The sequence below is a fragment of the Scyliorhinus torazame genome, chromosome 2 (assembly GCF_047496885.1).
Source record: "Scyliorhinus torazame isolate Kashiwa2021f chromosome 2, sScyTor2.1, whole genome shotgun sequence".
Taxonomy (NCBI): domain Eukaryota; kingdom Metazoa; phylum Chordata; class Chondrichthyes; order Carcharhiniformes; family Scyliorhinidae; genus Scyliorhinus; species Scyliorhinus torazame.
In genome coordinates, this window is record NC_092708.1 from 113,840,389 (window position 1) to 113,860,525 (window position 20,137).

Here is a 20,137-nt window from a genome sequence, read left to right on the forward strand (position 1 = left end):
CGGGCTCGAGGTAATGTGCTTGAACTGGTATAGCTTCGCGAAGTTGGACCACTCTTGGCTGTAGAAGCAGGGACCGTTGTCGCTCATGACCGTGAGCGGAATACCATGCCTGGCAAATGTCTCCTTGCTGGCCTTGAATACAGTCCTTGATGTGAGGTCGGACAGTTTCACCACTTCAGGGTAACTCGAGAAGTAGTCAATTATAAGCACGTAGTCACGTCCATTGGCGTGAAAAAGGGCGATTCCCACCTTAAACCACGGAGAGGTCACGATGTTGTGTTGTTGGAGTGTTTCTTTGGGCTGAGCAGGCTGGAAACACTGCCAAGTCGCACAATTGAGGACCATGTTGGATATGTCCTCGTTGATGTCAGGCCAATAGACAGCCTGCCGGGCCCAGCGCCTGCATTTCTCGATACCGAGGTGTCCCTCGTGGATCTGTTTCAGCACTAAGCTCTGGAGGCTGCGAGGAATAACAATACGATCCAGCTTGAGGAGGATCCCCTCGACAACTGTTAGGTCATCCTTGACATTAAAGAACTAGGGGCATTGCCCTTTCTGCCAATCATTTGCAAGGTGATGTATGACCCGCTGCAGAAGAGGGTCCTTGGCAGTCTCTTCTGGAATGTTGACGACTCGTTCGTCTGAGGCCGGGAGGTTGCTGGCACACAGTTGCACCTGTGCCTCAATTTGGCGGATGAAGTCGACCTGTTCACAGGACGAGGTGATGGTGCGAGACAGGGCATCTAAAATGATTAGCTTCTTGCCCAGTGTGTAAACCAATTCGAAATCATACCTGCAGAGTCGAAGGAGAATTCGCTGCAGCCTGGGCGTCATGTCATTCAAGTCCTTGTGAATGATATGGACTAGGGGTCTGTGGTCAGTCTCTACTGTGAAGGTTGGTAGACCGTAGACGTAATCATGGAACTTTACAATACCGGTAAGGAGGCCCAGGCACTCTTTCTCTATCTGAGCATACCTCTGCTCAGTGGGAGTCATGGCCCTGGTCGCATAGGCCACTGGAGCCCAGGACGAGGAGTCATCCTTCTGGAGGAGCACCGCACCAATGCCGTCCTTGCTGGCGTCCGTGGAGATATTTGTCTCCCGCTCTGGGTTAAAAAACGCTAGTACCGGAGCAGTGGTGAGCTTTGCCTTTAACTCGAGCCACTCCGCTTGATGTGTGGGTAGCCACTGGAAGGCAGTGGACTTCTTCACCAGATGCCTGAGAGCCGTGGTGTGTGATGCGAGGTTGGGAATGAACTTTCCCAAGAAGTTAACTATACCCAGGAAGCGGAGTACCGCCTTTTTGTCTTCCGGGGTCTTCATGGTGTTGATGGCCTTGGCTTTGTCCGATTCCGGTTGCACGCCCTGCTGGGATATTTGATCACCCAAAAACTTGTTTGATGACATGCCAAAGGAGCATTTGGCCTTGTTCAACTTGAGGCCGTTGGCATGTATGCGTCTAAAGACTTGTTGGAGACAAGGTATGTGTTCCTCTGGGGTCGTGGACCATATAATGACGTCATCAACATAAACCCACACACCCTCAATGCCCTCCAGCATCTGTTCCATGATCCTGTGAAAGATTTCACAGGCTGAAACAATACCAAACGGCCTGCGGTTGTAACAGTACCTTCCGAAAGGTGTATTAAACGTGCAGAGCTTCCTGCTGGACTCGTCCAGTTATATCTGCCAGAAGCCACGCGATGTATCTAGCTTTGTGAAGAATTTGGCGTGTGCCATCTCACTGGTTAGCTCCTCCCGCTTCGGGATCGGGTAGTGTTCCCGCATTATATTTCAGTTAAGATCCTTGGGATCTATACAAATGCGCAGTTCACCAGAGGGCTTCTTCACACAGACCACTGAACTGACCCAGTCAGTCGGTTCTGTCACTTTAGAGATTATGCCCTGGTCTTGGAGATCCTGCAGCTGCGCCTTTAAACGGTCCTTCAGAGGAGCCGGCACCCGGCGTGGTGCATGGATCACAGGCGTGGCATCAGGCCTGAGTAAGATTTTGTAGCGGTACGGCAGCGTGACCATCCCACTGAACACATCCTGGTATTGTGACAGGATTTCGTCAATGTCAGCCTGAAGATTCATATTGGCAGAGGACATGGCATGTACCCGCTGGACGAGATTGAGTAGCTTGCATGCATGGGCGCCAAGCAGGGAAGCCTTGCCAGGCTTGACAATTTCGAATCGCAGTGTGGCTTTGATGGCCTTGTTGGAGACATGCAGGTGACAAGACCCTAACGCAGTAATGGCATTGCCATTATAATCAAGCAGCTGGCAGGCCGGTGGAAGAATTTTTGGCTGCCTTTTGATGCGAGAAAGATCTGCTTGAGATATGAGATTGGCTGAAGCACCAGTGTCCAGCTTGAACCAGATGCTGCATTGGTTGACTTGTACGACAGCACGCCATTCGTCTGCAGAATCCACGTTGAGGATGGGTAGGCGTGTTGCTGAATTTGAGGAGGCCTTGTCATACGTGGTAATGATGCCCACACAATATGGGGACTCCAGGCAGTCGTCCTCTGGATCCGTGGTGTTACCAGGTTCTGAATCCAGCAGCCCTTGCTGCACACTTCAAACGCGTTTGTGTTGGAACTGGGATCACTGGCCCACGATCGGAGATGCAGACCCGCACAAGGCTGCATAATGGCCAGGCTTCCCACAATTTAAACATCGCCTGCCTCTTGCAGGGCATTGCAGCTTTAAGTGGGCGGTGCCACAGTTCGGGCACGTCATGACGTTGACGTCGTAACGCTCCGTGCGTCATCGCACCTGCGCAGTGTGGTCTTCGGCCACTCCGTTCTCCCGTCTGTGGTGCGCATGAGTGGGACCCCGGGAAAAGCGTGCAAAATGGCCGCCTTCATCGATGCTAAGGCGCCGCATTTGGGCGATGACCTGTACACTCTCTGCCTCGTGGGAGGCAAGTTGGTCCTGTTCTGCCGATTTAAGGTGGGAGTAGCGACTTTTTGCCTGTTGGTGCACTTTACACATCTCGATGGCTACTGGCAGGGTCATGTTTTTTATTTTTAGGAGCTGCTCCCTCAGGGCATCGGAGTGGACGCCAAACACGATCTGATCCCTGATGAGGGAATCAGCTGTGTCACCGTAGTTGCAGGATTGCGCTAATATGCGGAGATGAGTTAGAAAGGATTGGAAAGGCTCATCCTTATCCTGAAGGCATTGCTGGAAGACATAGCGCTCAAAGCTCTCGTTCGTTTCGACTTCACAGTGAGTGTCGAATTTGGCTAACACGGTCTGGAACTTAGTCTTGTCCTCGTCGTCGGCAAAAGTGAGCGAATTGAAGATTTGGATGGCCTGGTCCCCCACAGTCGATAGGAGCAGCGCGATTTTTCTGGCATCGGACACATCCTCGAGGCCCGAGGCCTCAATTTAGAGATTGGATTTCTGCTTGAAGACCCGCCAGTTGGCGCTGAGATTTTCGGAGATCCGGAGCTGTGGAAGTGCCTGGATCTTCTCCATGCTGCTGGAAGGCACTTGCTGGTCATCACTGAATTATTCAAGGTAAATTACTTAGATGAAGTAGGCTCCTGGTATCATTTCGTGTTATTCACCCTGGGGTAACACGGACTGCAACAGGATGCAGATGAACTGTAAAGCATACACCAAACGTAGGCGTTGGTTCAATATGATTTATTGAACTTCTGTAACAATGCACACAGCTGGCTGTGGGTTGACACTCTACTACTCTAAGTGTACTAACTCTAACTTACTAGACCAGGCTAGCTCTGATCCACGTGTAGAAGGTGCTGACTGATATATACACCCTGACTGTCACTACAGTTGTCACCAGTGGAAAGAGGTGGAGTGTTGATGCCTCGTGTGTTTTATAGTTGGAAGCCCCTCTCTGGTGCTCTGTCTGGTGATTGGTTGTGTTCTGTCCTGTATGTTAATTGTCTAACCTGGATGTCTGTCACTGCCTGTTTTTTACCTCATGATGTGCATGAGTGCATATTATGACAGTCCTAACATAGACCCCTGGGGAACACCTTCCTCTAGTCTGAAAAGCAATCATTCTCCACTTTCTGTTTCCTGACATTCAGCTAACTTCATTTCCATGTTTCTACTGACCCTTTTATTCCACGGACCTGGTCTTTGCTGGTATCCTGTTATGTGGCACTTTATCAAACCCTTTCTGCAGGTCCACAGGGTGGGCAGTACGGTAGAACAGTGGTTAGCACTATGGCTTCACAGCGCAAGGGCCCCAGGTTCGATTCCCGGCTTGGGGCACTGTCTGTGCGGAGTCGGCACGTTCTCCCTGCGTCTGCGTGGGTTTCCTCCGGGTGCTCCGGTTTCCTCCCACAAACCCCGAAAGACATGCTATTAGGTAACTTGGACATTCTGAAATCTCCCTCAGTGTACCCAAACAGGCACCGGAGTGTGGCGGCTTGGGGCTTTTCACAGTTACTTCATTGCAGTGTTAATGTAAGCCTACTTATGACAATAAAGATTATTAATTATTAATCACATACACTGCCTCAATCATGTTTCCAGCATCAATTCTCCCCATTACCTCACCAAACAACTCAATCAATGTAGTGAAATATGATTTGCCTTTAATAAATCCCTGCTGGCCTTTCTTAATTAATCACTATGTGGCTGATAATTATGTCCCAGATGCATGTTTCTAAAAGTTTTCCTACTAAAGAGATTAGACTAACAGGTCTGTAGTTGCAGGGTTTATCCAAATATGTTTTTTGAATAAGGTTGTAACATTTGCAATTCTATAGCCCTCAGGCAGTACCCCTATATCTAAGGAAGATTGAAAAATGATTGTTAATGCTTCCACAGTTTTCACCTATATCCTTTGATGCATCTGATCTGGTCCAGGTAACATATCAACTTCAAACACTGCCAGTCTTTCTAATATACCCTCTTTATCAGTTTTTAGCCCATCCGGTATCTCAAACATCTTCTCTTTCACTATGACTTAGGCAGCATCTTCTTTGTAAAGACAGGGACAAAGTGGTCAATTACTGCCCAGGGCCAATCAGATGGGGGAGCAGGGGTGGGGGGCCTGGAGGGCCATTTGGCCTGGGCCTCAAGCTCAAAGGCCTGGGCCTCAAGCTCAAAAGGGGCCTCAAATTTAGACATTTATTAATATTTTGGCATTTTATAAGTTTCGCAACTTGTTTTTATGCGCATCAGGAAATAATAGTGTCATGTGAGAGTACCTTTAAGAAATGGGTGTTTATAAAATAGCTGTAGTGGATGTACCTTTAAGAAATGGGTGTTTATCAGTGATGTCAGAGTGTGGGTGGAGCTGGGTTGTCTGTCTGCTTTTACTTTCGCTTTGGGCTGTCTGCTACAGGGTGTGTTTGGTTTGGTTTTAGATTTGGAGAAGCTGCAGTCACAGCAAGATGTGTATGAATCTCTGCAAGCTAAAGAATGTTCATTTGGTGATTTCAAAGTGGTAACTGTTCTCAGTAGAGAAGTTAAACCTGATGTCTTTCTGGAAAAAGGGTTATTTTTTGTCTTATGGATGTTGCAAGGAAAGATTAAGAGTTACTTATAGAGTACTGTATTCTTTGGGGATTTATTGGTGTTGATAGTTGTTAAGATATTTACTGTGGGTTTATAAAGTGTTAACTGGTTTCATAAATAAACATTGTTTTAATTTAAAAGTACTGTAGATCTCAGTCGCACTACACCTTTAGAGTAGGCCCATGTGCTCCCCATAACCACAATCTATTAAAAGTTGCGGGTCAGGTGAACTCCATGATACACTTTGGGGTTTTCTAAACCCTGGCCCATAACAATAGGAAAAGAAAGTAAGTTTTGCTGTACCGTGTATCAGGCAATGTCTGCATGAAAGAGGGTATAAGTATGTGCAAACAATAAGGCAGCAGAACTAGCACACGGTTGAAGTTGTTGTACTATTTGTTTGCAGTAACTCTTTATAATGGATAGTTGTCAACATAAAGTCCGAAGAATGGAACCACTCTTCTCTTTAAGCCAAAGGAATTGCTCCAAGGAATACTATAACCTGGACTCTCTAGAGGGTTTCCTAACATCACAATTGCATTGCGTACTTTTGTCAGTTTTCCTGTATCAATGGCTTCAGGTGAATGCACTTTCGACGTGTTGAAGCTGTTTGAATGGCCCCTCCATGCTTAATGTCAACTGTGACATTGCACGAAAGCTAGATTTTTCCTCAATAATTAGTGCATTTTCACAGAAAAAGGCTAGGAAAGCATTTGTTAAATTTTTTTAAAATTCAAATTATGTCTCACTTTTTGTTGGTGCCCTATTTTGCTTTCATGTATCTTCATTTTTTTATTATGTCTGGGAGCCTCAAAAGTTTGAAGTGGCCCGGGCACCTCTTTTGAGCTCTGAGAGACTGCTACTACCCATCCATATTTCAGAACTTTCTGGGTAACTTTCCACAGAAATAATTTGAAAAAAAGTGCGATATCCAATTTATTTTTACAAGTGTATCCTCACAAGTTGAAAAAATGGTTTCTGATGTTCTTATGAAGGGTCATTGACCTGAAATGTTAAATCTGTTTCTCTCCTGACTTTCTGTGTCTGTTTCCATCCACAAATGCTGCCTGGCTTTCTGTGTTACAGCATTTTTTGTTGTTAGTTTAGATTTCCAGCATTTGCAATATTTTTCTTTTGTACTGTATTTCAGTCATATAAAGTCAGCTGAGACAAAGAAGTTAAAAATGTTGCAGGATGGTTTGAAGACATCTCTTTTAAGTCAAGTACTGTAAGATGGCCCGTGATAGAGCTAGCATGATCTGTTCCTTATTTCAGAATACAGTCGAAACTCAATGGATCGAATCCCAGGGAAGCTGCTTCCAAATTTGTGATACGCAGAACTTCATCATAGCTGAGAGGCCCTGTCCCCACATGAATCTGTCTCAATATACCCTGATATGCCTCATCACGAGTACTATGTCAAAAACAACCAATTCAAATGCCCTTAAAAGTAAATGCAGTAGAGCAGTAATTGTGTGACAAAGTCTTTATTCAATTTGTTCAAACCTAATGGCCTGACTTTGTAAAAGATTGGAGCTTTGCGTTGTCAACTTCACCTTCTCTCCAATTAACAACACTTTTAAATTTCTCACATGTTTATCCTTACTCGCAGGATTTATTACATGTCCTTTCACAAGGAGATCCCAATGTCAATTGATGGCTTGCAAGGCACTCCATGATTCTGCACTCCTGTGTGTTCTAACTCTGCTCTGATCAGTTGGCATGGCTGTATGAAAGCTTTGACAAGTTTGGCTAATCCAGAGTGACCAGTGTGGAATTTCAGCTCATCATGGGCATCATTCTATGCGATTTGCTATTCTGCTGGCGGGAAAGATTGACGACTTTGACATAACAGTAATTTTATGTCATCCGACTTTGACTCAACACAATTTCACAGTGTTGCATCAAATGAAATAAGTGAGCCTAATCATAATGTCTGCTCTGTAAGTCTATCTTACTGAGAAATAAAACAACAAATAATTTGTATCTGGTTTCATCTCACTAAATGTTTGCCATTGGGCAAAGTAATCAAATACATATCTGAAAGACATAACTACCTTGCTCAGATCATAAAATAGTACAACTATCAAACAAGCAGTGAGTCAACTCTCACAAGAAAAGGTGTGTGGACCAGTTATGTAAGTGACTTGACACCCAAGAAGCTATCAATGGAAGACCTAACTTCTGAACATGTCTCCTATATCCAATTCGCAAGAGAACTTAAATGGGAAGAAACATTTAATTGCCTTTTCAAGTGTGAGTAAAATACACTGGAAACAAATTTGAATCATAGCATTCACGAGTTACCACATACAGGTCATTGACTTATAAAACCAGCATATTAGGTTACAGACAGATCTCCTCATAAATGTATGAGAAAACCTTTAGCTGACTGAAACCATTATAGAAATTCACAGGTTTGTATTTTGTAGATCTTTTCTGTCAACAGCTCTTTAGACCTGTCCTTCTTTAATTTACTTCATTAAGAAATGTTAATAAAAGCATATTTGATTCCTAAATGGTGCCAAGGTGATTCATTAATCAAAATAAATAATTAGTACAATATTTGAATTTCACACCATGACTCAAGCCATTTATCTTCTAGCTTATCAAACACGCTTGAATGAGAAAAGCATTCAAAGAGAAGGAAGGAGGCGCAGTGACCTTTTTACAATAGCAAAATGATTAATTGCATTTTAACATATTCCCTTATTTAACAATTGTCCTTTTGTAATTACAGTATTTATCAGGGAGTCATAAGATATTGTTAAGTTAAAAGTAACAATCCCATGGCTGTAATAAGATAGGAGGTGGCAAATAGACAGAGGGCTAAATGTCAGGAAATCTTTATCACCGTGATGAGGATCAGTTTGTTTCTGTTGCTAAGGTATTAACCTGCAAAGAGGTTGTTTCGATGCCTTTTGTTAATCTACACTGAAATGTATTATTTGATATTTTTTCTTTAAGCATGGTGCAGGTTCCCATGTGAATCATTTCATGACGAAGTCTAAAAATTATGACTCTTTGGTAAAATCTTATTCAAGACCAGTTGGGTGATTGTACATGTACAGTGCTGTCCACGTGCAGTTTCTTTTTGTCATGTTATAATTCACTTCTGTTTATAGGTTTGTAAGTGCCAGGTTCTGTTCTAAAACTATAATAAGTTTTTTCAAAAATGGTGAAAAGATCAGCAACTTAGGGACCTTTTGCCATTAACAAATCCTAAGAAATTCATTCATCTTTTAGAGGGATAACTATTAGTGTGATGTATCTCTTTAACGTCTTTAAGAGCTTCACCATAATACTCTTTTCACTTTCTGCATCAATGAGCTCTGGGCTTGGGAACACTTTGCGAAATTTAGCCAACAATGACTGGGGAGAAAATTTATGCTGTAAATCATACAGACACTGCCTCCCTTCGCAACCCCTCCCAACCCCCCACACCTTTCCCCCTAACAATCGTAATGATGAATTGTAGTTCTAAGTAATTTAGTAGATTATAACCTTGTACAGGATATCCAAGAAATATGTTATAGAGATTGTCAGATCATAAACCCACTCTATGAATTCATTCTTTCGTGTACTTGTTACAGTCATCACTTCTTTGACACTTAAGGTTAAAGGCTTTCATCTAATTGTAATTTCTAATGCACTGAGTGCTGGGCTATTTATGACAACTTGTTTACCAAGGACCACTATTGTTTACAATCGGGATGACTATTTCATTGAAGGTTAATTTTATAAAATTCTGCAATAAATGACTTGAAATATTTTCAACATAGATGAACTATTTCTAGGCTTTGCTTTTATAATTGCATAAAAGACAGTTGATTTTACTCAATGTACCACATATGGATTTGTATGCAAAATATCTCTTCCTTTATTTACATCCAGTTTTTCATTGACAGATTTAATACATAAGATCTAAATCTTAAAATTATAAATAAATCTGAAAATTAGAAAAATATGTCAAACCATTTCTTGTTCTTCTGTGGAAATCAGCGACATTGTTCCAAACGTCTACAGCTATATCGGAAATGCCTAATGATTGTCAGAAAATCAATAAAATTACAATAAGCTGATTGAAGAAAAATTTGCAGAGTACATTTGTTACAATTTTATTAACAGATGGTTAAATTATTAAATTATTAGGATTCATAGAAATATGCTTCTGTCAGTTGGACCCGTGGGTCGGGATTCTCCGTTTCAGGGACTATGGCCCCACTCCATCGTAAAAACTGTGGACTTTCACGCCAGAAAAACTGGTGTCAAAAAGCCCCATATTCACAGTCCTGCAGAGGGCTAGCAGGGACTGGTTGTGAATCTCGCTGCTTTAGCAGATATGGGCCCCCGCACCTCCGGGTCAGAGGCCGCGTATGCGCACGGCATCGATCTCCAGCGGCCGCGCTGTGCTCCATGGCTGACTCAGACCATAGAGATGGACCTCCTAAATAGTGTCCCTGATTGGCCGCACATCCGACCCGGACCGCCCACTCAAAAATACCCCAGTCCCATATGAGGCCCCCCCTGCCCTCCGATCGGCCCTCCCCCGACCATGGCAGCCGCGGACTGAGTCCGCAGCCGCCACGCAAGTATCCCGAATGGCTGGGACCATGGGCGAAATTCTCCCCCAATGGCGCGATGTCCGCCGACTGGCGCCAAAAACGGCGCCAATCAGACGGGCATCGCGCCGGCCCAAAGGTGCGGAATGCTCCGCACCTTTGGGGGCCGAGCCCCAACATTGAGGGGCTAGGCCGGCGCCGGAGGGATTTCCGCCCCGCCAGCTGGCGGAAATGGCGTTTGCCCCGCCAGCTGGCGGAAATGGCGTTTGTTGCCCCGCCAGCTGGCGCGGAAATGCACGGGAGCGTCAGAAGCCGCCGACAGTTTCCCACGCATGCGCAGTGGGGAGAGTCTCTTCCGCCTCTGCCATGGTGGAGGCCGTGGCGGAGGCGGAAGGGAAAGAGTGCCCCCATGGCACAGGCCCGCCTGCGGATCGGTGGGCCCCGATCGCGGGCCAGGCCACCGCGGGGGCACCCCCCGGGGTCAGATCACCCCGCGCCCCCCCAGCACCCCGGAGCCCGCCTACGCTGCCTGGTCCCGCCGGTAAATACCAGCTTTGATTTACGCCGGCGGGACAGGCAATTTCAAGGCGGGACTTCGGCCCATCCGGGCCGGAGAATTGAGCGGGGGGTCCCGCCAACCGGCGCGGCCCGATTCCCGCCCCCGCCCAATCTCCGGTACCGGAGACTTCGGTGGGGGCAGGATTCACGGTGGCCAACGGCCATTCTCCGACCCGGCGGGGGCCGGAGAATGACGCCCCATATTAGAAATATGCCATCGGGACTTCAGCCGGTCGGGGGCGGAGAATAGTGGGGCGGGCCTCTGGCAATGACCGCAGGTGGGTTATAAGCGGCACAGCGTACGTCCCAGGAACGCCGCTTTTTGGGGCCCGGAGAATCGAGGAACCGGCGCCGGTCCCAATTCCATGTGTGAAACTGAATTCTCCACCCCAGCGCCGGACACGATTTTGGCGCGGGATGCGGAGAATCCAGCCCCCGGTGAGTGAGCTGACAAGTTCCTGCCTTCAGCTGATCTTGCCAGAGGCTAAAGAAGCGACAAGGTCTACTTACCTGGTTATGATGGGTAACCAATTTAAGTAGCCATTTCTGGACAGATTGGAGACTCTGCTGGGATCTTTCTAGTAGTGGCTGGGTCCCTAACTGGGGTCAAAGCCGGAAGGTATTTGGGGACAGCTTGTAGGCGGCTGGCTTGGGGTGGTCGGCGAGAGCTCTATTCCCCCCCCCCCCCCCCACACCATACACACACACCATACACACATACCCTCCCACTCCATCAGAGGAGAGCAGGGATGAACAGGCTGCAGTTGCTTCTGCAGATTATACTGTAACACCTTTGCTGACTTTGATTATGCTAGCAGCCTCAGGAACCTACCTGCTTCCCTTAATTAGATGGCAGATGCTAAGGCAGCCAATGAATAGGGACCAGAAATGGTCCTGACCAGCAATTAATTTTAAAGATAGTAAGACTCAGCCCACAGTGTTCACAATAAACTCATCAAACCAGGTATAGCATGTGCCATGTGCAACATAAACACACTTCCATTCTATTCACCAATACCATGGTTTAATCACAACTGAAATATAAGCGTTGCTCTCCACTACTGTACCAACGTAAAGTTTATTGTAGTTTGGTCACTAATTAATGCAATGCAGCACTGAGCATGCACCAGCACCGAATAGGCAATATGTTGTATTGAGATGAATGGCATGGCAAGCTATGACACTTCCATATCTATTCAACCACTATCTACCTGGGCAAAGCAAGGGAGACTTCGGACCAATGAACCCTATTGTGGAAATAGGATGTGTTTCAAATCTTTAAAAAAATATTTGACCAGAGAGTAATAAAAGTGTCAATCATTCAGACCCTTTAAATGTCAATAGTAGAAACTGAAAACACTTGAAACAACTTGTGTAAATAAACATTGTGAAATTGATGGAATAGATCAGAGAGCCAGAACTGTCAATGCAGCAATGTTTTCCTTGCGGCACAGCTGTTTTAGCACCCGAATGGATGTTGGGCTCTCAGCCAAGGATCCCCATTGCGCAGTCAGCCTGATTGAAAAGCTTGGTTCCATGTCAGACAAGAGGAAGCCATAGGAGCGAATAGGATTAATATTGCTGCATTACCGAGGTGGGGCTCCAATCCCCGAATTGTTCCTCCCATCCTCTGCATCCTTTGCTCACCAACAGTCTGTCCTGGTCCACTCATGTTGATGCAACAGGCAAGAAAGCCCAACAATGTCTCTACTTCCTACGGAAGCTAAAGAAATTTGTCATGTCTGCATCGACTCTCACAAACTTCTACAGATGTGCCATAGAGAGCATCCTATCTGGCTGCATCACAGCCTGGTATGGCAACTGCTCGGCCCAAGATCGCAAGAAACTGCAGAGTGTGGTGACCTCAGCCCAACGCATTACACAAGCTTGCCACCCTCACATTGATTCTGTGTACACCTCCCCTACCTCAGAAAGGCAGACAGCATTATCAGAGGCCCCTCCCACCCAGACATTGCCTTCTTCCAGACCCTTCCATCAGGCAGAAGATACAGAAGTCTGAAGACCCGCACATCCAGACTTAGGAACAGCTTATTCCCCACAGCTACTAGACTCCTCAACGACTCTCCCTCGGACTGATCTGTTCCCTGTAAGAACACTATTCACGATGCCCTATGCTGCTCTTGCTCATGTATTTGCTTTGTTTGGCCCCTTGTTCCACACTGTAACCAATCACTGTTTGTTGATGTACCATTTGTCAATGTACTCTGTTGATTATTCTTTTTGTCTATTATGTATGTACTGTGTACGTTCCCTCGGCCGCAGAAAAATACTTTTCATTGTACTTCAGTACATGTGACAAAAAATCAAATCAAATCAAACCTAATCCCGCTCTATTGTGTGTTCCCTCTTCCCCTCAATTTAACATTGCTGGCATAACCATCACCCTTATTTAACAGTCAGGAACTTTTCCCAAATCCCCCAGTCAACATTTATTCTCCTCCGACCCTTTGAAAGCATCCTCAACAATGCCTTGGCCACCTCCACTGCTTTTCTTCCCTCTCAATCTACTCCCAGTCTGTGAAGCCCTTGCTTAATCAGAGGCATCATGTAAATAAGTTTCTGCTAAAGTTGTAATAATGTCTTACTCATTTTGACTATTTAAAAATCAAACAGTTTGATTTAAAAAGCCAACTGTGTATTTTGTTGAAAGAGGTGTGTTGCATTCTAAAATATCGTAACTCTGCACAGCTGCCGGGGTGGATGCCAATGCATGCTCTGGCACCAAGTGGCTCAGAAGTAAGTCTCCCTTGCTTTGCCCATGTTTTCACCCCATCATTTTGTTCCAGCCAATTCATAAATCGTCTGAGTTAAATTTTTCTTTATCTTTCTGAGCAATGCAAAAATAATCAGGTGATTGTTTGTCTTGATCAGGAATGGCTTTCTGCTGGAACCTATGAGATAATGTGCATGCTTGATAACCAATTCAAAGTTCTTCAGTCACCACAACTCACTGGAACAAAGGTAATGTGACTCTGCTGCTTATACCCCCATCATACAGGCACATAACATACAAGCTCAGTGCTCTTCAGTTCTCCTGCAGTGTTTTACATAAGTTAGCATCCCTGCATAGAATCATATAATTCCTACAGCACAGAAAGAGGCCACTCAGCCCATCACATCTGCTTGGACCCTCTGAAAGAGCACCCTACCTAGACCTACTCCCCCACCCTATCCCTGCAACCCCACCTCACCTACCCATCCTTGGACACTCAGGGCAATTTAGCATGGCCAATCCACCTAACCTGCACATCTTTGGACTGTGGATGGAAACCGGAGCACCCGGAGGAAACCCACGCAGATACGGGGAGAATGTGCAGACTCTGCACAGACAGTGACCCAAGCCGAAATTGAACCTGGGACCCTGGAGCTGTGAAGCAACAGTGCTCACCACTATACTACCGTGCTGCCCAGAATTAAATGAGACCTGGGTGTCCTCGAATACCAGTCGCTGAAGGTAAGCATGCAGGTACAGCAGGTGGTAAAGAAAGCAAATAGTTTGCTGGTCCTCATAACGAGAAGATTAGAGTACAGGAGCAGGGATGTTTTGCTGCAATTGTGCAGGGCCTTGGTGAGGCCACACCTGGAATATTGTGTGCTGTTTTGGTCTCCGTATCTGTGGAAGGATGCTCTTGCTCTAGAGGGAATGCAGCGAAGATTTACCAGGCTGATTCCTGGGATGGCAGGACTGACGTATGAGGAGAGACTGAGTCAGTGAGCATTGTATTCGCTGGAGTTCAGAAGAATGAGGGGATTTCATCGAAACCCTAGAAAACTCTAACTGGACTAGACCGGGTAGCTGCAAGAAGGATGTTCCTGATGGTGGGAGTGTTCAGAACCAAAGGTCACAGTCTGAGGATACGGGGTAGACCATTTAGGACTGAGATGAGGAGAAATTTCTTCACCCAGAGAGTGGTCGACCTGTGGAATTTGCGACCACAGAAAGTAGTTGAGGCAAAAACATTGTATGTTTTCAAGAAGCAGTTAGATATAAAACTTGGGGATAAAAGTATATGGGGAAGGCAGGATCAGGCTATTGATTTGGTTGATCGGCCATGATCATAACGAAAGGCGGAACAGGCTCGAATGGCAACCTCCTGCTCCTATTTTCTATGTTTCGATGATACAATTTCAAAAGTTACCAACGCTCAGCAACACTATAAACACGACCTCTATATCTTTTGCCTCTTTCAGTATTTGATGTGGAACAGATTCAAAATAAAAACATTTAATGTTCTGTTCATTAATTCTTTTAAAGAGTACCTGGATAACTATCTGGCTGAAAATTGAAGGATGTGAGGACTTCAGTTCAGACACAAATGATCAAATGCTCTGTGAAACATGATTGTCCCTGTGCTGATGGAATCATAAAATGGAATGTGGTTGGTCAAGGTTGAATAACTTAAGTTGTTACGTTAGATTGATGGCCTGGCATTTCATTCGGATTACTTGATAGGTCAGAGTGAGTATTTCACTGAGTTTTTATCTTGAAAATCTATTTGTTGTTAGTCAGTGTCGTTCAGTATCCATGAATGTGTAAATTTACATGGCCAGTGGAAGGATCAGCATAGCTGGCTCAAATGGTTTTCTCTCTTTGTAGATGTCTTAATACAGTAAGTAATGAAATGAAATGAAAATCGCTTATTGTCACAAGTAGGCTTCAATGAAGTTACTGTGAAAAGCCCCTAGTCGCCACATTCCGGCGCCTGTTCGGGGAGGCTGGTACGGGAATTGAACCGTGCTGCTGGCCTGCCTTGGTCTGCTTTAAAAGCCAGCGATTTAGCCCAGTGAGCTAAACCAGCCATCAAGCTAGGATTTTCCTCATCTCTGAAATTTAGCATATCCAAATAATTTAGCATATCCAAATAATTGGATTCGATGCAGAATTAAATATTTTCTTCACAAATATACAAAGCAGTTTGTTTTTTAATTCTTTCATGGGATGTGGATGAACTGGCTAGGGCATTTATTGCTCATCCCTAATTTCCCTTGAAAGTGAAAATTCTGACAAGAAGGAGACTATGTTGGAAAACTATTGGAAAACTGAGTGCTCGTAACCACATGAAGCATATTTGCTTCAGAGCTGGGCTGAGAGGTGGCAAATGGAGTTTAATGTAGAGAAGTGTGAGGTGATTCACTTTGGGAGGAATAACAGGAATGCGGAATATTTGTCTAATGGTAAAGTTCTTGGAAGTGTGGATGAGCAGAGGGATCTAGGTGTCCATGAACATAGATCCCTGAAAGTTGCCACCCAGGTTGATAGGGTTGTGAAGAAGGCCTATGGAGTGTTGGCCTTTATTGGTAGAGGGATTGAGTTCCGGAGTCATGAGGTCATGTTGCAGCTGTACAAAACTCTGGTACGGCCGCATTTGGAGTATTGCGTACAGTTCTGGTCACCGCATTATAGGAAGGACGTGGAAGCTTTGGAGCGGGTGCAGAGGAGATTTACCAGGATGTTGCCTGGTATGGAGGGAAAATCTTATGAGGAAAGGCTGATGGACTTGAGGTTGTTTTCGTTAGAGAGAAGAAGGTTAAGAGGAGACTTAATAGAGGCATACAAAATGATCAGGGGGTTAGATAGGGTGGACAGTGAGAGCCTTCTCCCGCGGATGGAAATGGCTGGCACGAGGGGACATAGCTTTAAACTGTGGGGTAATAGATATAGGACAGAGGTCAGAGGTAGGTTCTTTACGCAAAGAGTGGTGAGGCCGTGGAATGCCCTACCTGCAACAGTAGTGAACTCGCCAACATTGAGGGCATTTAAAAGTTTATTGGCTAAGCATATGGATGATAATGGCATAGTGTAGGTTAGATGGCTTTTGTTTCGGTGCAACATTGTGGGCCGAAGGGCCTGTACTGCGCTGTATCGTTCTATGTTCTATTTGTTGTATCGACTATTTAAAGTGAAATTTACTTCTTTGTTTGAAATATTCTTTCCTAGTTAATGAATGTTTGAATTATGTTGATTTTAGTTAATTTCTTACAGTAAAACTTCTAAAATGGGATATCTTATCCATCAGTTTTCTTTCCATTGGCCTCATGTGATTTTCCTCCTTTTAAAAAAGCTATTGGTCTCTATAGAGATCGGAGCATATGTTATATTTTATTTTGTATGATGTACTAATTTAGCACATATTGCTGCATTAGAGTGATAGATAAACTGCTGTCACATTTAAGCTGCAACAAACTGCAGTGGCCATCAGAAATCCCATTCCAAACCAGAGACTCGTCTTGAGCAGTGCCAAGATAGATCTTTGTCATCTTTTCATTGCACTACACCTTTCCTCACCACTCTTCCATGTAGGCTCTGGCTTTAGAACGAAAGACGTTCAAAAGGGAACCTATAATCATACATCGCAGATCTTCATTATAATCTTGGTCCAATCATGGACAAAAGAGCTGAACTCCAGAGGTGAGGTTAGAGTAACTAGCCTTGACATCAACACAGCATTTAACTGAGCCTAGCTTCAAGGAGCTTCAGCAATATTGAAGCCAATGGAATTAAGGGGGAATCTCTCCACTGATTGGTGTCATACATACCATAGAAGAAGATGGTTATGATTGTTGCAGGCCAATCATTTCTATCCCAGGGTAACACTGCAGGAGCTCCTCAGAATAGATCTCTAGGCCGAACCTTCTTCAGCTGCTTCATATTGAGCTTCCTTCCATTATGGGTGTTCACTAGCGTTGTTGGGGAGTGTTTAAACTAATGTGGCAGGGGGATGGGAACCAATACAGGAAGTCAGAGGGTAGTAAAGAAGGGATAGAAACAAAAGCCAGTAATGAGAAAAGTGGAAGGCAGAGAAACAGATTGAACTGCATTTATTTCAATGCAAGAGGCCTAACGGGCAAGGCAGATGAACTCAGGGCACGGATAAATAAATCGGACTGGAATATTATAGCTATTACTGAAACATGGCTAAAGGAGGGGCAGAACTGGCAGCTCAATGTTCTGGGGTACAGATGCTACGGGAAAGAGAGACCAGGAGATAGGAGAGGAGGGGGAGTTGCATTTTTGTTTAGGGACAACATCACAGCAGTACAGAGAGAGGATATAACCAAGGGTTCACCCACTGAGTCTATATGGGTAGAACTAAAAAATAAGAAGTGTGAGATCACTTTGATAGGACCGTACTATAGGCCCCCAAATAGTCAGGGGGAAATCGAGAAGTAAATATGTAAGAAGATTGCAGATAGATGCCGGGAAAATAGGGTGGTAATAGTAGGGGACTTTAACTTTCCCAACATTAACTGGGACAGCCATAGCACCAGGGGTTTGGATGGAGGGACATTTGTCGAGTGTAGTCAGGAAGAATTCCTCATTCAATATGTGGATTGCCCGACTAGAGAGGGGGCAAAAACTTGACCTCCTCTTCGGGAATAAGGGAGGGCAGGTGACGCAAGTGTTAGTGAGGGATCACTTTGGGACTACTGACCATAATTCCATTATTTTTAAGGTAGCTATGGAGAATGATAGTTCTGGCCCAAAAGTTAAATTCTAAATTGGGGCACGGCCAATTTCGATAGTATTAGGCGGGAACTTTCAAAAGTTGATGGGGGGAGCCTGTTTACAGGCAAGGGGACAGCTGCTAAGTGGGAGTCTTTCAAAAGTGTGTTGACTAGGGTTCAGGGTGAGCACATTCCTCTTAGAGTGAAGGGTAAAGCTGGTAGAAGTAGGGAACCCTGGATGACTCGGGATATTGAGGCCCTGGTCAAAAGCCATGGTCATGGAGGGAGCCATCCACCCCAGAAGCCACAGATGAACTTGTATCTGAGATCACCACTGCAGACGTCAGAGCAGCCTTCTTGAAGGTCAACCCTCGGAAAGCCACTGGCCTGGATGGGGTACCCGGACGGGCACTCAGGTCTTGCGCGGATCAGCTGGCGGAGGTATTCGCAGACATCTTCAACCTCTCTTTACAACAATCTGAGGTCCCTATCTGCTTCAAGAAGACGACCATCATCCCTGTTCCAAAAAAAGCCAAGCAGCGTTAATGACTATCATCCAGTGGCTCTGACATCCATCATCATGAAGTGCTTTGAAAGGTTGGTCATGGCACGAATCAACTCCAGCCTCCCGGATTGCCTTGATCCACTACAGTTCACAGTTCGCCTACCGCTGCAACTGGTCCACAGCAGACGCCATCTCCATGGCCCTGCACTCTACCCTGGAACACCTAGATAACAAAGACACTTATGTCAGACTCCTATTTATCGACTACAGCTCAACCTTCAACACCAACATTCCTACGAAACTCATCTCCAAGCTCCGTGGCCTTGGCCTCAGCTCCTCCCTCTGCGACTGGATCCTGAACTTTCTAACCCACAGGCTACAATCAGTAAAGATGGGCACAACACCTCCTCCATGATGATCCTCAACACTGGTGTCCCACAAGGCTGTGTCCTCAGCCCCCTACTATACTCCTTATACACCTATGACTGTGTGGCCAAATTCCCCTCCAATTTGATTTTCAAATTTGCTGATGACACCACCGTAGTGGTCGGATTTCAAACAATGACGAGACAGAGTACAGGAATGAGATAGAGAATCTGGTGAACTGGTGCGACGACAATAATCTCTCCCTCAATGGCAACAAAACAAAGGAGATTATCATCGACTTCAGGAAGCGTAGAGGAGAATATGCCCCTGTCCACATCAATGGGGACAAAGTAGAAAGGGTCAAGAGCTTCAAGTTTTTAGGTTTACAGATCACCAACAACCTGTCCTTGTCCCCCCCCCATGCCGACACTCTCGTTAAGAAAGCCCACCAACGACTCTACTTTCTCGGAAGACTAAGGAAATTTGGCATGTCAGCTACGACCCGCACCAACTTCTACAGATGCACCATAGAAAGCATTCTTCCTGGTTGTATCACAGCTTGGTATGGAGCCTGCTCTACCCAAGACCGCAGGAAAGTACAAAAAGTCGTGAATGTAGCCCAGTCCATCACGCAAACCAGCCTCCCATCCATTGACTATCTATAATTCCCGCTGCCTCAGAAAGGCAGCCAGCATAATTAAGGACCCCACACACCCCAGACATACTCTCTTCCACCTTCCTCCGTCAGGAAAAAGATACCAAAGTTTGAGGTCACGTGCCAACCGACTCAAGAACAGCTTCTTCCCTGCTGCCATCAGACTTTTGAATGGACCTACCTCGTATTAAGTTGATCTTTTCTCTACACCTTGCTGTAACTGTAACATTATATTCTGCAGCCTCTCCTTCCTTCCCTATGTACGGTATGTATTGTTTGTACAGCATGCAAGAAACAATACTTTTCACTGTATACTAATACATGTGCCAATAATAAATCAAATCAAATCAGAAAAAGGAAGAAGGAGGCATTGACGTGCATAGGCAGCTGGGATCAAATGGATCCCTTGAAGAGTATAGGGCTTGTCGGAGTAGAGTTAAGAGAGAAATCAGGAGGGCAAAAAGGGGACATGAGATTATCTTGACAGATAAGGCAAAGGAAAATCCAAGAGCG